The sequence below is a fragment of the Lontra canadensis genome, unplaced genomic scaffold (genome assembly GCF_010015895.1).
Source record: "Lontra canadensis isolate GAN:19392208 unplaced genomic scaffold, GSC_riverotter_1.0 scaffold23, whole genome shotgun sequence".
Classification (NCBI taxonomy): Eukaryota; Metazoa; Chordata; class Mammalia; order Carnivora; family Mustelidae; genus Lontra; species Lontra canadensis.
The window spans coordinates 6,947,123-6,962,263 of record NW_022631017.1 but is presented as its reverse complement, the minus strand read 5'-3'; the positions used below and the strand labels follow the sequence as shown (position 1 = coordinate 6,962,263).

General features: G+C 49.7%; 1 pseudogene; it reads right to left on the bottom strand.

Annotated features, from left to right (window-relative positions):
• Positions 1-8,056: 8,056 nt before the first annotated feature.
• Positions 8,057-12,879, bottom strand: LOC116870346 (annotated as a pseudogene).
• Positions 12,880-15,141: the final 2,262 nt, after the last annotated feature.

Genomic DNA, 15,141 nt, shown 5'->3' with positions numbered 1-15,141 from the left:
GGGTTATTGCACCAAGTGGAGGCCTGAGCTCTCCTTCTGCCTTTATACCCCCAGGTTCTAGCCCAGTCCCTGCCTCCCGGCCCCAGGCGAAAGCCTGACTTCAATCCCAGGTGCACCTGTGCTCTGCCTATCAGTTGTTTCTGGTGTTTTCCTTCTTTTTTTAATTTTTTCCAATTTATTTATTTGAGACAGAAAGAGAGCACACGGGGGAAGAGGGGCAGAGTGAAGGGGAAGCAGGCTCCGCATGGAGCAGGGGGCCTGACACAGGGCTCAATTCCAGGACCCTGAGATCATGACTTGGGCTGACGGCAGCCGCTTCACTGACTGAGCCACCCAGGCGCCCCTGTGTGTCTTCCTTCTCGAGGGTGGCCACAGAGGACTTTTCATCTTCTGCACTTTTGAATGCAATCTGTGGGGGCCGAGAACTGTGAATAATAGGGGTTTCCGTTAAGATGCACTGGTGAGGATTTCTTCTTGTCCAGGAATGGAAGCATGATGTGACAGTTCGGGATGAGGGCCAGAGTCAGGTCCACGGAAGACCACAGGGCCTCCAGAGATGGGTTTCTCAGCCTCCTTACTATTGCCATTTGGGAAAGTATGATTCCTTGTCGGGGGGCTGCTCCGTGCTGTTGAGATGTTTAGCGCCATCTCTGGCCTCTACCCAGGGGTGCCACCAGCAGTCCAAATGATGTGAACCAACAACATCTCCAGGCATTGCCCAATGTCCCCTTAGGGGCCCAAATTGTTGAGAATCACTGGTGCATAGGTGATGCCCTCGGAGGTCTGACTCAAGTCCTGGTTCCCAGCTCCCCCAAACCTTGTGGGAGGCTGATCGGGTGGCTGGGAATGATGGGGCCAGTACCTAAGATGCTGGTAATTCCATGGGGTAGTGAGACGCTGCTGGTGGTGGTGATGACGGCTGGAGCCTTAGCCCTCAGGCCAGTGGTGGGGCTGGTATGCCGATGGCTGAGGTCAGAGCTATTTGCAGCAGCTTTGGAGGCTACCCAGTCCAACGGAGTTCAAATTGGACAGTCTGTCATCATAGCTCAGCAGGTGCTCGGGACACACCCGCGATGTAAATCACACTGGCCTCTGGAACAGCTCAGCAACAACAAGAGGCCTGGGGCAGGGGAGGAGGGGACAGGCCAGACCTTGCCTCTCTTCCTCCTTGTCTCTCTTCTCTAGCCCCACAGAGGCTCTGCCCCTGTCTGTAGTGCTCCTTCCCCCATTACTGTCCTCCAAACCGCCATGTGCCACTGTCCCGCCCTTAAGTCTGGTCCACCTTTTGCCTCTCTCTCTCTCTTCCTGGCCCAACTTGCTTCCCAGCTACAAGTTTCTAATTGGCTGAGATGACCAGGAGCTGGCCCAGTGCCCACCAGCCTAGCACAGGAGAGCTCCCCAGTTTGGGGTGAGTGGAAAAAGTTCCCAAGCTCTCCCCATCTCTGCCACCTTGTACGGCACACGCAGGGCTCCAAACCCTGGTCAGGCCCTCAAGTCCAAGCAGAAGGCCACAGCCAGGCCTGCAAATACGGATATAATCCAGCCATTGGGGGAGATTTGCCTCTGGCTGCCACCAGGCACTGCCCAGCCAGAGCGCCAGAGCCTCCCCTAGCCCTGTGATGGAGGAGGGAGAGAGGGCACTAGAGGTCTTCCCAGGACTGGCACAAAATGGGATGGACCTGCCTGATGGCGCCTCAAAGCCAAAGCAGCTCCCATTCCTCCCTGCAGCTCCCCAGGGACACGCTGGACTCCGGGATGGAAGGCAAGGAGTGAGGGACTGCACTCCATGGAGCATGGGGTCTGCAGATTCAGAAGGGCAGGCCAAAGAAAGGCATAGGGTTCTTGCAAGCTTGACAAATCCTATGAATAGAGCAGAATCCATTGGATCCCCTAAGTCTTCTAAGCCCACCAGACTCCTCAGCACAGGGCCTCCAGCAACTCTTTCTTTATGTGGTGGTCCCTGGGAGTCTGACAGCTCTCAGGCTAGTCTTCCCCAAAGCCCAGTGGCCCCACATCCCTTCTGAGCATCCCTGCCCTACGGCTTCCAGCCAGGGCCCCCTTCTTGGCTGCCAGGACCTGGGGGGTCAGCAACCCCACCTACCCAACCTGATCTTCTGATAAACAGTCAGGCTCCTCAGTGTTCTCAGATGTTCCAAGCCCTCGTCTCTCTCTGGCCTGATCCCCAAGACTCAGCCACTTGTTGGTGGAAACCCCACTTCTCTCCCATCTAACGCATCCAAATTCTGCCCATCCTTCAGTGCCTCCTCCCAGATCAGGGGGTGTGCAGTCTGAAGACACCTTAGACGTCATCCATTGCCACTTCCTACCAAGGACACCCAAAAGCTTTTGCACAGCAAAGGAAACAATCAACAAAACTAAAAGGCAGCCTACGGAATGGGAGAAGATATTTGCAAACATCTTATCAGATAGAGGGCTGGTATCCATTGCATCATGAGAAAGTGCGTGGGGCCTGGTATTTTGTATTTGTTCCATCAGGCAACCCTCACAGCCATCCCACAAGTTGGGTTATCTTATCCCTATTCTGCACCGGAGGCCGTTTCATCCATCTGTATCTCAAACAGCTGGAAACTGAGCTCTGTGTGTAGACAGGGAGAAATAGACGGACTGAATATTTTCCTCTCTGTTCTATGGATTAAGATACTCTCACTCCCTGGACACAGCTCACCTGACTGGCTTACGTGGAAAGTTGGAGTGGGGTGGTGTGGGATGGTGGGGGCCATGTCACACTGCCACCTAGCTGCAGGAAGTGGAAGAATGGGGTAGGATCTCTGGGTCAACTGGAAGCTGACATGCAAACCCCACTAAGCCCTTCCAGCTTCTTCTCATTCCTGCTTTGCTTCTGTCCCCCACCCCCTCTCCCACTGCATACCGGCTTTCTCCTCATTACTGACCACAGCCAGCTGACTAGCACACTTCCAGAGAAAGAAGGAAACCAGCATTCCCAGATGAATTCCTTGAATCCCTGACCCACTCCCAGACCAGCCAACTGCAGCCCTCAGCAGGGCCCTGAGAGAACCTGGAGGCTCCCTTGGGAAGCATTATGAAGGGTGCAGACAGAAGTCCCCAGAAGCAGCGAGGGATGCTTCCAGGCAAATCTCAGAGATGTCCACACACCTGTATTTCTGATGATATACAGACCCTACCGCAAACCCTTCCTCACCCCTCTTTGCACAAATTAAAGAATGGGACGGTCATGGGTGACATGCAATTCCCTTGAGAAGACCAGTGTCCACCACTTGTTGACCCCCTGACCCCAGCAGTACACTTACCCTTTCCGAGCCGAGCTTCCCTGACTGGGAATGGGGATAACATCAGCCCCCAGGCTTGCGGCAACCATCTAATAAGGCCTGTGATTGTGAAAGTTCTAGCAGGGGCAGGCCCCCAGGACCTCGAAGCTGAGTCCGAGTGTCTCTCTTAATGGATCAGGGCTGGAGGCGGGGCTAAAGAGGAAAAGGGACCAGGGGAGGCACAGACAATGTTCTGTTTCTTGACCGGGGCTCCCCTTACGAGGTCCGTTGAAGTCAGCGAGCGGTGTATTCCGTTCTGCACACATTTTTGTGTGCGTGTCGTACTTCCATTCATGTTTTATAAAGTCACCATGGGAGCAGGGGGAAGAGAAGAAAGGAGACAGGACACCCGTCCTAGGAGAACACCCCCGAAATGAAGAAGGGAGGCGGTCCCTGCTCAGGGAGTTCCTAGCTGACGGGGACCCGGCAGGGTCATCTGTGATACCACTGTCCCCAGCAAGGAAGAAGAGATGCCCTCACAGGAGATAAGGACCAGCATGTATTCTGGGTTGATCATAATACATTCATTTATTTATTTTTCATGACATGAGAGTTTATCATGAAAGTAAATTAAACAAACAAACATACAGTATGGCTAGTGGTGGCAAAGGCAATCTGGTAGCTTAAGGCAAGTTTTAATGGAGATGAGTTTAGACAGATGATGCCATGATGTGATTTTTTAAAAATATAGATTATGGAAAAATATCAAATTGTATCAGTAACTTAATAAAAAGTTTTCAAAGCCTGCACTCATGGAGAAAAAAGACTCTTGATCTTAACGCCGGCATTAAGACAGAAGCAACAGTGTGCTGAATGATAGGAAAAGTCGAATATTTACGGAAGGATGACAATATGAACATTTAATAATATTTCTTCTTAATTACTGGTGGAAAGAAAGCCCCTAGCTGGAAGCAATAGATAAAAATGTATCATCATCATCATGTTATTTTTTTAAAAATTACATGCAGGGGCGCCTGGGTGGCTCAGTCCGTTAAGTTTCTGTCTTCGGCTCAGGTCATGATCCCAGGGTCCTGAGATCGAGCCCTGCGTCAGGACCCCTGATCAGCGGGGAGTCTGCCTGCCTCTCCCCCTGCTTGTGCTCTCTTTCTCTCTCTGATAAATAAATTAATTAATTAATTAAATGCAGAAGTCAAAAACCAAAAAGCTCTGGGGTAAAGTAATCTTAAAATACCATTTTGAGGGGCACCTGGGTGGCTCTGTGGGTTAAGCCTCTGCCCTTGGCTCCGGTCATGATCTCAGGGTCTTGGGATCGAGCACCGCATCGGGCACTCTGCTCAGCAGGGAGCCTGCTTCCTCCTCTCTCTCTGCCTGCCTCTCTGCCTACCTGTGACCTTTGTCTGTCAAATAAATAAATAAAATCTTAAAAAAAAACCAAACCATTTTGAGGGCCACTTAAAAGGTGATTACCTCAGGGGAAATGAGGGCCCTGATTATGTAAACATGTGAGTTCACAACACCAAAAACCAACCAAATTCATTCATAGTCCTTAGTTACACAAGATCAGCACAGTCTTTTATGATGCGTTATTGTTTATAACAATTTAAACACACTCTTTACCATGCATGACTATAAATATGTAAAAATATTGACTATAAATATGTAAAATCAGATATGTAAAAACATATCTGATACAAGAAATGTTTATGAATTAGAAGACCTATACACAATGAAATTCACTCCCCCCATCAGTCAAGTATATATACATATATATGCATATGTGTATGTGTTTTATTTGATGACCTTACCTACCCAAAGGATACAAACATAGTCATCCAAAGGAGCATCTGATCCCCACTGTTTATAGCAGCAGTGTCTACAATAGGCAAACTATGGAAAGAGCCCAGGAGTCCATCCACAGATGAATGGATAAACAAGATGTGGTATACATGTGGTAGATAGACAGATAGATAGATGGAACTATTACCCAGCCATCAAAAAAATTGAAATCTTAACATTTGCAACAATGTGGCTAGAACTAGAGGGCATTATGCTGAGCAAAATAAGTCAATCAGAGAAAGACAATTATCATATGTGGAATTTAAGAAACAAAACAAAGGATCGTAGGGGAAGGGAGAGTAAAATAAAATAAGACAAAATCAGAGAGAGAGACAAACCATAAGAGACTCTTAACTGTCGGAAACAAACTGAGGGTTGCTGGAGGGGAGGTGGAGGGATGGGGTAACTGGGGGATGGGCATTAAGGAGGTCACGTGATGGAATGAGCACTGGGTGTTATAGGCAACTGATGAATTGCTGAAATCTACCTCTGAAATTAATAATACACTATATGTTACTTAATTGAATTTAAATAAAATAAAATAAAAACATAAATGTGGTGACCTTATTCAGACTTCAGTTCCTTTTCTGAATTGACCATGTCAGTTTTTCAAACCCTTTAAAATAATGCCATTCTGTTAAGATAAAATACATTTTTACAAAAATTCAGAAATGTAATAACATTTAATGAATGCAACCATGAAAAATATTTGTAAAGAGGTGCCAATGACTTAGCACTTTTTCCAGTGTTGTATGTAAAAAAAAAAGTTGCATTCAATCTGACAGTGAGTCATTTTTTAAAATAGTCTTATACTACTTCATTTCAAAAGGTTCTATTAATAGTCCTTTTGGAAAATACCATATGTATAACCTGTGAGTTTTGTCGCAGAATAATTAATGAAGAAAATGTACCCTCTGCACAGATGAACATTTTCTCTCTAATCTTATCACCCAGTATTGTTTTTACAAAAGCAAACATTATAAAATACACATAAAAGCAGCTACCTTAAATACAATTTTAACACAAATTACTGTGGTAGCTGATTCATCAATATCTCCAGTTGTTCTTTAAGTTTTTTTAAATTTATTAGAGAGAGAGCGCACACACAAGTGTGGGTGGGGGGCAGTGCAGAGGCAGAGGGAGAGGGAGAGAGAATCTCAGATTCTGTGCTGAGCATGGAGTCCGACTCGGGGCTCCATCTCACAACCCCGAGATCACGGCCTGAGCCTCATTCAAGAGTCAGATGCTTAACCACTTGAGCCACCCAGGCACCCCTTCAATATCTCCAATTTAATATGCTGTTTCATACATGAAGAAGCTCCACTATCCCTTTTTGATTGACTTTTTAAAAATCCGAATAGAACAGAAGGCAACCTGGGACTTTAGGCGTTTCCGTAGAGTATTGCCATCTAAGGAGAAAATCTCCGCACAGATTCATGATCACACAACAGAAAGTAAAACAGATCTGGGACGGACTAGATTTAACACCAGTTAAAAATGTTTATGTTTAAGGAGGAAAGAAAAAGAAGCTGATTAAAAAGGATACAGCAAGGGACGCCTGGGTGGCTCCATGGGTTAAGCGTCTGCCTTCGGCTCAGGTTGTGATCCCAGGGTCCTGAGATCAAGCCCCACACTGGGCTCCCTTCTCGGGGGAGATCCTGCTTTTCCCTCTCCCTCTGCCTCTCACCCCTGCTCGTGCTCTCTGTCTTTCTGACAAATAAATAAATAAATAAATAAAATCTTAAAAAAAAAAAAAAAGGATACTGCAAGAGAGATCCAAGATAGCAGAGGAGTAGGAGACCTTAATTTCGTCTGGTCCCAGGAATTCAGCTAGATAGCTGTCAAACCACTCTGAACACCTGTGAACTCAGCCGAAAATCGAAAAAAAAAGAAAAACAGCAACTCTAAAAGGATATTACAGCTTTAACAACTATAAACTTTGTGTTAAAAGGCTGTGGCAGGGGCATCTGGGGGGCTCAGTCACTTATGCATTCGACTCTTGGTTTTGGCTCAAGTCATGATTTCAAGGTCTTGAGATCAACCTCCATGCTGGGCTCCACGCTGGGCTCCACGCTGGGCCAGGAGCCTGCCTAAGATTCTCTCTCTCCCTCTGCTTGCCATCCGGCACTGAGGCACATGTGTTCTGTCTCTCTCTAAAAAAAAAATAAAAATAAATATAAAAATAAAAGCCTATCATAGACCATAGACACCACAAGATTTCTAGCTTACAAATAAGGCAAATGCATCCGGAGCTTTGCAATGCCATGGACTACAAAAACTGGGAAACAATTAACTGAACATTGCTACCTAAAATGCAGCTGTGTAACCAACACATCTAAAATTCTAAAAGAACAACTGATCTGGGGCCGGGAGGAGGGAAAGAAACCCTCTGATAAAAATTTTAATTTCTTGACTTGTTTTTAAATGACATAAACTTTTAAATTAAAATGGAGGATGAGGGGCACCTGGGTGGCTCAGTGCGTTAAAGCCTCTGCCTTCGGCTCGGGTTGTGATCCCAGGGTCCTGGAATCGAGCCCCACATCGGGCTGTCTGCTCAGCAGGGATCCTGCTTTCCTCCTCTCTCTCTCTGCCTGCCTCTCTGCCTACTTGTGATCTCTGTCTGTCAAAAAAAATATATATATATAAATGTAAAATGGAGGATGAAATGAGCTTTCCAAGTGGATAGTCTCAGCTCACTAAAATCATGCCAACAAGATAAGCCTGCAGAGAAAAAAGTTTCGAATTATTGGCTGCATGCATACAAATTTAGAAACACAGGTATTATACTCATACTGCAAAACCATGGCAGTGTGTGATGCCTTGTTACTAAGGCTGAGGACTAGACCATAGTACCTCCAGTGACCACAGTTTCTGATCTTTCAATGACTCTTTCTGCCAACTAGAAACAATGTATATGTAAAGCTGGGTGGGCATACCTGCTGTGCTGCTAATTAACGAAGGTGAAGATCATCACCATCACCTAAATTGGAGCCAGGACTAGGATCTTATGGTTTCCTTATGTCCAGTTCCTCCCAATGGGATCTGCCTGGTCTTCTAATCCACACCTCCTTCTCCAAACCTCTTCCAAAGCTCCTTGTGCTAACACATCCGCCAGCAGGGCTCACTCCTCGTCAGACCCCAGGCAGCCCCTACCATCCAGTCTCTGGAGGTCAGTGCAGCCTTTCCAGATAACAAGACTCCGAACTGTGGGAGCCTTCCCACATACCTTGCCACATCCTCCCGGCTAGGTGTGTCATGTTCTCCTTGCCAGCTGGCTAGAAAACCCTGCAGAAACAGACTGGCTCCTGGGGCCACTAAAGTGATTTCCCAGTGGCTGTCGGGGCAGATGTTCTGGAAGCATGCCTGGAGCTCCTCGTGGGGCCTGTTCCTGAAGCTCATGTACTTATTCTCACATTCGCAACTCAGCTTCCTGATAACTCGTGCTTGAGTTCTTAAACTTGGGTCTCTGGTTGGGAACAAGGCATGGCACCCTTCCCACCCTGAGACTGAGCCCTTGGGCTCCAGGCTTGCGGGACACCTGGGGGTCTGCTCCATACTGACCAGCTCGACTACAGTATATTTAGTATAGATGTATCACAAACACATCACACCCATGATTTCACGGACACCGAAGGGTAGGAAGGAAGGGCTCCTAAGAGAGGAGGGTCAGGAAGCAGCACAAATGCAGTCTGAAATCCTTACCTCTTGGGCACCTGTCCCCTAGGCTGGGCACCTCAGGGAGGGGCAGAGCCTGTAGTTAGTTCCCTGAGGGCCCAGGGCCCCAAGGCTGGGGTCTCTAGGGGTTAGATTTGTTCTCCTCCTTCCCCTGACCTTAACTCTCTGGCAAGGGATAGTCTGCTAGAGATGAAGTCCAGCCGGGAACCCCAGCCTCTCCCCACACCGCCGAGGCCCCGCCCAGGGGTGGTTATGTCCACTGGAGCACACCATCAGCCATCCCACCCAGTGGGGGCTCCCCATCCATGGCTCAACTTCCTCCCAAACTGACCGGAACCCCTTTTTCTCAAACCCCAGCCACCTGCCTGTTCCCCAAAGCCAGAGCCCACAGAGCCACTTTATTTGGGGTGTCCTAGTTCTCAGCCCTGAGATGATGGATTTGGCTAGAGTTAGTGAAAAGTAGGGGCTCCCCAGCTTCTATGAGACCCAAAGAACCAAGGTCATGCCTCCAACTGGGGAGATAGGCAGAGACAGTCTACACAGCTGTGGCCAGCTCCCCTTGTAGTTGTCCATGCCAGACATGGAGTATAGACCCTCAGGAAGGCATCATCTGGGAACCACAGGGGCCAACTGCTCTCCCAGGGAGGTATCCTGGGCTAGAACCCCAGGAGGAAGGTACTGCACGGACCTGGAGGAAGAGGACTGAGGCGCTCACCAGGCAAGTCTGGCTGGGTTAAGGCAAGAACCTGAGCTCAGACATCAGAGAAGCCTGGGTTCAAATCCCAACCCACCTCCGGCTAGCTCTGTGATATGGGGCAAATCACTTGACCTCTCTGAGCTTCCGTATCTGCATCCCTTGAAGGCAGAGGGGAGGAGATAATGTGACTCACTGTTGAATTCTGCACCATAAATGTTGAAAAGAGTAGGGAAGAGTGGCTCTGGCAGGCAACATAGCACCTGCAAAGGGCCTGAGGTAGACAGATGACATGATAGAGCCATGACAGGGAGAGGGGCCTACTGAGGGAAGCAGAGGCTCAACCACCAGAGCTGAGGTCTTCAGGCTTTTTTTTTTTTTTTTTTTTTTGGTACCACAGTTAGAAATGTATTTTACACCATAACCTTATACACATGCATATAAAACATACCGGAAACAAAACCTCCCATATAAAACTTCAGTCCATGGTACATGTGTGCACCCTAGTTTTTCTATTTCCTTTCTTTCTAAAGTGCTGGTTCCAATCAACAAAACTGATTTCTAAAGGGCCGGGAGCTGCAATTTGAGAAACAGTGATGTACATGGCATTGAGCCCATGTACGCACATGCACACGCTCGCATGCACACACACAGCCTTGTACGCCCAGCTGCCATTCCATACATAAGCAATTAATCCCAGGTTTTTGGAGAGCAGGGTGGTGTCTCTTCTGTCCTCCATGTCCCTGGTGGAGGAAGTAGAGAGGATACTCACTGTGTATTTGTTCATGAGGAGCAGGGCGGAAGGCTGCAGGAGAAGAGGGGCATAGCCCACCACGTTTGGAGGCAAGAGGAACCTGAAGAGGACCCACTGCCCACCATGCCTCTTGCTCTGGCTTCAACCCATTCCCTGGGCAATTAGAGTGAAGACCCCTCACAGATAGTAAGTACCAAGTCTCGGCTTTAGAAAAAGCTGAGGGGGGCACCTGGGTGGCTCAGTGGGTTAAAGCCTCTGCCTTCGGCTCAGGTCATGATCCCAGAGTCCTGGGATCGAGCCCCACATCGGGCTCTTTGCTCAGCAGGAAGCCTGCTTCCCTTCCTCTCTCTCTGCCTGTCTCTCTGCCTCCTTGTGATCTCTGTCTGTCAAATAAATAAATAAAATCTTAAAAAAAAAAAAGAAAGAAAGAAAGAAAGAAAAATCTTAGGGATCATTTGTGGGAGTGAGGGTAAGACCTGGTCTTGGGGCTGTTACCAGGATTTGAAGAGTAAATGCCCAAGGAGATTGCTTTGAATACCTTCTGTCTGGACATGGTTTTGTAGGTGTGTTGGCCTTTCCTGTGTGAGTCTTCTATTTCTTCCTAGCAAGGCTTTCAAAAGTAGGGATCAAGGCCCTTCCTATGACACTGGGGCTCCCTGAGGGCAGGGCTGTGTCTCCCCTCAGACTGGGGCTCCCTGAGGGCAGGGCTGTGTCTCCCCCCTCAGACTGGGGCTCCGTGAGGGCAGGGTTGTGACTTCTCCCCTCAGATTGGGGCTGACACTCCCCAAAGCTATCCCTATTGATTTCTTGGCTGAATACTCCCTTTTCCAGATTCTGAGGAAGGAGTCTGGATGAACTTCTCCTAAGTCCTTCTCACCCTTCACCGTCCACCTTCTTTAGCGAGCTTTCCCCCAACACCTGCTATTACTGTGCCCACCATAACAGAGCTAAACTTGGGCTCTGTGCCAAGCACCCACTGAGCCCTTTATGTGCGTTTTCTCATTTAACACACAGCATTTTGAGGTAAATGTTGTTAGTTTCCCTTAATAGATGAGGAAACAGGTTCAGAGACAGTGAGTAATCTACTTGAGGTCACACATCCTTCAAATGCCAGACTCACGCATCCCATGCTCCTGTCTCTGTGAGCCTCCCTTCCTCAAATGCAAGTATTGGAGAGTTGAAGCTTTGTCAGGACTCAGCCCACACGATCTGGATTCTGAATCCCGGGCCCGCTGTGTCCAGTGTCTTCTTGGGAAACAGAGATCACTAGACCTGTACGATTGTGCGTCGTGCCCGTATCCCAAGCCTGAAATATCAATACATTGATCTATTCCTCAGGGCCCTTAGTCCCAGGGGGAATGGAACTCAATAGGAAAGAGGCCAGAACCAACCCATTGGTCCATAGAGGCAAAGAGCCTCAAAAAACACCTGGAAACCCTTACCCACACCCACCCAGCCCTATGCCCAAGCCCTCCACTCTTCCCATCCAGGCTCCCCTTTCCCTCCAAGCCCTCCCCAGACTTGGGTGCCCGACTCTGCCCAGCCCAGGCAGCACCCAGACAAAATTAGAGTTGCACTACATTTCATTCTTTTCCCCAGAAAGTCGAAGTCTCCAGGTTCCCTTCTCCTTGCCTCCACATCCTGGCCTAGCTGCACTTCTTCTAGGGCCTTCTCACCCAAACAGGAATGGAGCCAGGTAAAGATGGGTAGGTGGAGGGAGGCAACAGAATGACAGAATGACACCCCCAAGGGACCATGCCATCCCAGCTAGAGGGATGGCTAAGGAAACACTCCTGTCACTCAGCAGGCCCCCGTTGGGTTAAGGGGCCCCTCCCCCCAACACACACTGCTCATTAACTCAGTCATTATATTAATAAGCCCTTAAGAATGAGCATAATAACCTCTACCCGCAGCACGAGCCATACTCTCACACACCTGACCTCTGCAGCCGTACTGCATAGGCCTCCACAGGGCAGTGAGTCAGCAAGGTCCGTCCCGACAGAAACTGGGCCCAGAGAGGCTAAGAGAGGGGTTCACCTGGTGAGCAAGGCAAGTGGCAGGGACACTTCCTGTCAACCATAGAAGGCAGAGTACAGCTTCTAGAGGAGCTAGGCTGAAGGCCCCAGGGATGCACCCAAACTCTTGCTCCACGACCCATGGAGAATCCCCTCCTGGACCCTTCTTTCCAAAGCTCCCAGTCCCCATCTATGCTCTCCGTGTTTGTGGCAAGAGCTGACACCTCTAAATTCCAGGACAGACCAAACAACCAGGAAGAAATGTCACCTGGATGAACGGACCTTGAAGTCCCAAGCCAAGGACTCTAATATCAGATGGGGGTTGGTTGGGGATGTTGAGAGCTGCAGGTGTTCCTATGGAAAGACCTGGTGGTTTGGGCCAGCTCTAAGGTCCCAAGAGCCAGAAGGGCCAGTGAAGGGAGTGCTAACTTGGGCCGCATTAGCAGAAGCATAAGATCTAGAACGAGGAAAGAGTTGGGCTGAAGGAAGGGGAGGGTCAAGCCTTGGTAATGCACTCTGTTCTAGACCAAACTAGATCCCAGAGGGGTGGGCAGAGGGATGGTTATACCAGAAAGAACCATGTTCTGGTGAAAATATTTGCCATGTACTGAGCACTTACTATGGGCCAGCCACCATGGTTCATGCTGGGCAGACATTCCCTTATTTTGATCCTCACAACGATGTCACGAGAGAGGGACCGTTATTGTTCCTCTATCACTGGTGAGGGAACAGAAGCACAAAGGAGTCCAGTGTGAGTAAGTGGAGATGCCAAGTTTCAAAGTTCAGCACCCTTGGCAGAGGGACCAGATGGCCATGTGTGGGTCTGCGAGCAGAATTAGGCCCTAATGAGGGGAATTTAGGGACATTATAACACTGACTGGAGGGAGGACTTCTGAGATAGCCATCTCCCCTTCCCGGGAAGCATGTGAGCAAAAACGTGATAGACCTCTCCAAGAATCCTGTCGAAAGGATCCCTGGATGGCTCTTAGCTCAGCTGAGCCACGAAATTCCATCCTGGGCTCTGATTCTGCAGATAGAGAGCCCCAGGGCCTCCATATAGGCCCTCCACCCCTGCTACAGCTCTCCCTTCCCTTCTGCCTCCTTTCCGGAGTCTGGGGATCCCTCATTATAAAACCCCCTTCTCCAGCGAGTATGACTCCCCTTTAAGGAATTGCTCAGAGCGCTCCCCAGAGCTCAAAGCCCTGACCTAACCTAAGCCAGCTTCCTGTGAGGACCCAGACACACGTCAGGGGAGGGTGGCAGGGCTGGGCAGGGTCCAGCTGATTCTTGCATAGCCATCCACAGAATGGGAGCCATTCCCAGGCCTGGGGAGGAAAGGGTGGCAGATCTGAATGTTCATCAATGGATGAATGGAGGGGCCCTGGGTGGCTCAGTCGGTTAAGCATCTGCCTTCAGCTCAGGTCATGATCCCAGGGTCCTGGGATTGAGCCCCATGATGTCGGGCTCCCTGCTCAGCGGGGAGCCTGCTTCTCCCCCTCCCTCTGTCTGCCATTCCCCCCTGCTTGTGTTCTTGCTCTCTCTGTCAAAGAAATAAATAAAATCTTTAAAAAAAATAAAAGTAAAAACGAAAAAGTGAATAAACCAACAAAAAGCAGAATGACACTTATAAATACAGAGAACACATGGATGGTTGCGAGAGGGGAGCGGTGGGGGGTCGGACAAAAGGAGAGAAAGGGAGTGGGAGGTAGAGACTTCCAGCTATGGGATGAGTGAGTCCCAGGAGTACAGGGTGTAGCATCGGGATACAGTCGATGATCTTGTAAGAGCGACTGACGGGACAGGTGGAAGCAAACCTCATGAGCAGAGAGGACCATGTACACACTTGTCACCTCACTGGGCTGTACACTGGAAATGAAGGTAACGCGTGCATCAACTATACTCAAATTAAAAAAAAAAAGAAAAGAAAAAGTAAACAACTAAGTAAAGGGGGCGGGTCGGGGTGGGAGGGGCATGCGCCTAGCAGGCTCCAGAGGGAGCACGTTCTCCTGTTGACCAGGCAAGGCCCTGGCTGGGATTTCCAAGGAGAAGCAATGGACATGCGGCCTCTGTCGGCCCTCCTACAGCCCCTGCCTTCCAGGCCACAGCACCCAACACACTCTTTCTGTGGCCCACCCATCCGAGGGAACAAAGCCCCCGCAGACCAGGTGGGGGCATGGAAAGACACACGCCTGGCACGCAGCCCCGGCTCAAGCCGCTAATTACCTTTGTGGCCCAAAGCAAGTCACTTTACCTCTTGGCCTGTTTCCTTCTCTGCACGGCAGTGATAACAATCCAGCCTGGCCAGCCTGTGAGAGATAAATGGTCTACAGGGCCCTCTGGAAAGCCGACTGTGTTTATACCATTGTAGAGTGCTGTTATTACCCAGGGGTGGGCTTGGGGAGGGCCCCTCCTGGTCTGACCTGAAATGTCACTCCTGGACAGGATGCTGGCTCCAGTCCTTTCCTGAGGGCAGCCCAGGGGGTGGGGAGAGCCTGTTTCTAAAGAAGGGAACTGAGCACTCAGCAAACATTCACTGATGTTGGTGATGATCTTTGAAATGATTGCATCAGGACGCCACACCCAGACATCAGCCGAGCAGGCTCCCCCACCCCTCGGGAGTGGTGGTCGCCCTCCTGGGCATCACTCCCAGCCTCTACTTCCCGCCTGGAAAGCTGTCCTCTCACACCCCACCTGTCTCGCCAGAGGAAAATTCCTGCCCTCGACCTCATGGGGCCGAGGCGATGACCTGGGGAGGGGAGCAGGAAGGCTGGCTGCCATGCTGGGCTGGGGGCCAAGTCCTGGGCTAAGTCCTCTGGACCCCCAGGCTCCACAAACACATGCACGGAAGCCACTGTGACTTGGTCTGGGTCTACCCCAGAGGAGGAGGCTAGCTGCCCC